Below are 4,734 nucleotides of genomic sequence, written 5' to 3'. Positions count from 1 at the left end.
TTGGCTGACATAACGAGAGATTTTGGTTATAGGCCAGTAGTTATGAATAACTGTTGTAAGTTCTATTTTGTTCTGTTTATGCTTTTGGTCTTTATTGAGCATGACATCCCGAGATTTTGTTATATAATGAAAAAACATTTTTTTAAAGAAATGCTTTGATAAATTTATATCATACTTTGTTTTGGGAACAAATTCCACAACTGTTTTCTTTAAAAGATTAACTTGATTTTAAAAACAAATCATAAACAAATCGGTCTTTTCTGGCCATGAAATTGGGGATGTCACAACTTTGGATATTGACGACTTTATTTTGAGAGATTGGAAACTTTAGCCTTTGGTCTGACCTTGTTTAATTGATTCTTTTACCTCACTGTTTCATCTACCGTTTCTCTAAATTACAGATGATGGTCTTGAGGTTGTTGTTGTCCTCGATGTGCGATGGAAATGGTTTAGTCAGCGGCTTCCCAGTTTCCATGTTCGGCTCCCTCAATTGCAGCCCCCACTGTTGATCAGTTCGGGTTAGGGTTGTCATTTTGATCTCAGATACATACTCGATTTCCAACTTCCATCATGTATGGCTTGCCACCATATCGCCTTCGGTTGCAGGTATGTTCTCTCTACTCTACTTTATCCCCTCATCTCTCAAGAGGAAGGCATCAAAACCCTCTTACTCACCATCTTCTCCACCGAGCCTGACCATCACCATCTCCGTTAACTCTCTTTCTATTGGCGCCTATCGTTGCGTCATTGGTGGCGGAGGCCATTACGACTATTAAGGATGTTGTAGAGGCGGTGGTCGAGAAAGATATTAGGGTTTCAGATGAAGGTACTGGTCTGCCAAATAATTGAAGCCTGAAGTCTTGAGAATTACAATCGATGAAATAGGTATTCGCCGATACCCTTGAAAATTGAAAATTCAGTGGTATGCGGAGATCAAGGAGTCGATTAGTCGAGTTCTTAATCAACAAATCAGTACTCAATCGATCATGTAATGGCTCTTTCAAGTTCTTATTTTTTCAAGTTACAATTTCACATTCTAAATCAAATAGATATCTTACGGTTACGAATTATCTTCAAATTTTTGTGCAATATTGATAGATTAAAGTGGAAAATTCAAAACGAAACAAGAGAAAATAGGCACAACAGGAAGATGGTTGAACCATGAGAGATTCTTAAATCTGATGATAGTTTCGAGTTGCATTTATCAAAAACAACATTACAACAATATCTTATGAAAAATTGTTGTCCCCTATTATCTATTTGAATTTTATTTCTGTTTGAGTTATTTGAGTTTTATGCAAGAAATATCTTATTCATGTATTCTCTAATGTTTGTTGTTGATGAACACCAGGAGACGAACATGAGTTGATTTTTCCTTCATAATTGCATCTTGAATTAGACTTGGCTTAGGAGATGAACATCAAATGATTTCTCCTTCAACAATTTTAGGTTTGTAAATTTGTTTTATTTTTGATACTTCACGTTATTGATTTGTTTTATTTTTGTTCCCATGTTTATTTAAATATTATTGTGGTTTTTCTCTTGATTATTCATTTTCTTTATTTCTGTTTAAACCAACATGTTAGCCAATTTTTTTTTTTTTTTCTGGATGATAGGTACCTGATATGTGTTAAAGGGTGTAGGTGCATCAAATTTTGTTTTTATACTTCTACCGTATTGATCATATTAGTGATGAAAATGGTAAAGAGAATGTAAAGTTTTATCATTGACTCATTTGTCAAAAGTATTGACTTTCATAGTTTTTGTTGTCAAAATGGCTAAAATTTTGGACTTTTGTGTTATTAGCTATGAAAAATTGTAAAATGTTGACTTTTTCATTTTCATGATAAATGTTGTTGACCTTAAGCCTTTTAATAAGGGCTAAGAATTTTGGCTTTGTTGGTTATGTAACTGGAAGTGTACACTCAATGAGTATATATATATATATATATATATATATATATATATATATATATATATATATATGTATGTATGTATGTATGTATGTATGTATGTATGTATGTATGTGTGTGTGTGTATGTATGTATGTATGTATGTGTGTGTGTGTTGAGGTAACATAACTTTCTAATGATATCTTCCATTTTTTTTTATCATTGAGAAGATCTGACTATTTAACCTTTTTTCATAATCTTTGTGTAGTTTTTTCCTGCTTGTGGTCTACCAAGTCGACCAAATCATGTTGTAACGTCCCACAAATACCGAATAAAAATTTCATTGTAAATAAGTTAAAGTCATTCATTCATTGTTCCAAACGACGACCAAAGTCAAAGTATTCTCAAAACATCAGAGTAATTTGTAAGCATTTAGTGCGGAATAAAACTCCAAGGGATGCAGTGCGATCAAGCCATGCCCTTCCTTTTGAAAGTGGAAGTACCTGAAACCATAAAGATAAACTATAAATACAAAGTTTAGTGAGTTCCCCAAAGTACCACACACCATACAAATCAGTGGGCCCGACCCTAGGGTATGTTTCAACCCAATATACATTATTGGGCCCAACCCTGGGGTATATTTAAACCCAACATACAATAGTGGGCCCAGTCCTGGGCTATATTTCAACCCACCACACAATAGTGGGCCCATCCCTGGGGTATATTTCAACCCAATATTCAACAGTGGGCCCAAACCTGGGTATACTTCAACCCAACATACAATAGTACGCCCAGCCTTGGGATATATTTCAACCCAACATATAATAATGGGCCCATCACTGGGGTATATTCGAACCCAAACATACATGCAAAAGTTGCAAAGACAATTAGCACAATCTAATGGGACAACATTGGTGCCTTCAACCCATGAGTATAGTGAAAAGACTCACCTCACGGTATGAAAGAATAGTTATACCGATCACTGCCCCAAAAGTTATCTCTACCGGTCACCTATACAATTCACAAGTATCTAAATCTCAAACTATAATTCAAATTACCCAAAATGCCCTTAGGTCAACACAGACTGAGTACGTCCAACGTATTCAGTCACTACACTCAGCATAGTTGATCCCTTCCTGATTAGGGGGCTCCATCCTGGTCCGGTCAACGTATTACCAGGTACCCCCGACATACTCGACTAATTCCATTTACCTTCATTAAGTGCTTATTTCATTAAGATTTCATGTCCAAAGCTCAAATTTATTCTCAAATAACATTCTAAGTCATAAAGTTTCCAACTTTATGACTTTTCATGGCTAGAAGGAGTCCATACACCAAAATCCTAACTTAATACACAAACCAACGCATCATGACTCATGGAGGGAAGAAAGGGGCCAAGATAACATCTTTCTGACTCCTAATACCCCCATAATGGATAAAGTTTCCAAATTTATCCATTAGGATGGTCCAAACAACCAAGATCTAGTCTTTAAATCTCAAATGGACCAAAAATGCATCTTTTTCAACTTAATCCATTAAGTCCAAGTCTCTAACCTTCAAATATGAATTAATATGATATTTAGATGAATAAAATTTCCAAATTTATCCATAACAAGGTCACTATCTTTCAAGATCTAAACTTTATGCACTAAATTTACAAAAGAGTTCATAAAACCCAAAACTACCTAGATCTAACAAATGCATCATCAAGATTTAAGCTTTATACCTTCTGGAGTTGAGAAAACAATGTAGGCTCTGGATCCACAAGCTTAAGCTTCAATAATCTACAAGCTTGAACTTCTCTTTCATCCAAAATGCACTCAAAACATAAAGAAAGGATCAAGATTTGATCTATGGGGCTAGGGTTTCAACTTGGAGGCTCAAGATGGTTGAGGTTGATGTTAGGAAGGAGCCTAAGGGGTTAGAGTCCTTAAATAGGGCTCAAAACCACAAAATAGGGTTTTTGCACTGCGACAATATGCCCAACGTACCTAAAGTCACACCTTGTGTAACACCCTAAAAACGTGACTTCCCTTAACCTAGTACGCCCAACGTACTAGCTAGTGTACGCCCAACGTACTAGACTCCTTTTCTAGCTTAACTTCAAACAACCATAACTTCTTCGTTTCAACTCTGTTTTCGATGATCTTTATATCCACGTAAAGGTAACAACGAGATCTACAATTCTATCATGACACTTATGAATAAAAACATCTCTAACTAAAATCCTTAATTTATGCAAGAAGCCCGAAACATAACCTTTCCTATTTTACCCCTTAGCTTCCATCGAACAATCCAAGGTTTAAATCATTTATCCAACATCATACACCTCTAATAGAGTCTAAACTTCATTCCAATGAAGCCCAAGGCATCATCTGATCCATTTATTGTACACAATCCTGAAATAAGAACTTCTCGAAACAGGATGTTACAACTCTCCCCTACTTAAACTAGATTTCATCATCGGTATCATTCCTTACTACTTCCACTATCATAATAGACAAACCTCTTCAATGACGCCATCAAAGCCCATTCTTAGCAGAAATCACAGCTCTTAGAAAAGAAATGAATGTTATCACTCTGTCTTCAGCAATCGAAAGAAAACTCAACTACTCTGCCCACAAACTGGGAACCCTAAATAGTGGTTGTCTTCTCAAGAGATAAAATTATCTCATCCTACATCCATAAAAACTCCAATTCACAATCCAAATCGAAAGAAAGTCTTCTGACCCTGAATTATTTTGCTGGCCACTAGAAGGATGGATACCTTATCTTTTCATCACGGCTGAAACATTTCATTTGAAAACAAGGCGACTCCCAATGCTAGTTTCACCCCAGGTGC

The 4,734-nt window shown here is 35.7% G+C and overlaps 1 long non-coding RNA gene across 3 annotated transcripts; it reads left to right on the top strand.

The window, feature by feature from the left end:
• The first annotated feature begins 340 nt into the window (after positions 1 to 340).
• LOC145102452 (uncharacterized) lies at positions 341 to 1,793 on the top strand. Of its 3 annotated transcripts, none has more exons than XR_013706155.1 (3): positions 341 to 988; positions 1,352 to 1,449; positions 1,617 to 1,793. It is a non-coding gene; the product is annotated as an uncharacterized LOC145102452 (long non-coding RNA). The 3 variants fall into 3 exon arrangements; XR_013706156.1 differs by having other exon boundaries at positions 1,099 to 1,449; XR_013706154.1 differs by having other exon boundaries at positions 341 to 1,449.
• The last annotated feature ends 2,941 nt before the right edge of the window (positions 1,794 to 4,734 follow it).

The sequence above is a fragment of the Lactuca serriola genome, chromosome 4 (assembly GCF_051521515.1).
Source record: "Lactuca serriola cultivar US96UC23 chromosome 4, Lser_US96UC23_V15, whole genome shotgun sequence".
Lineage (NCBI taxonomy): Eukaryota > Viridiplantae > Streptophyta > Magnoliopsida > Asterales > Asteraceae > Lactuca > Lactuca serriola.
Note: the sequence above shows the minus strand (reverse complement) of the source record. Positions and strands in the feature narration are given on the sequence as shown.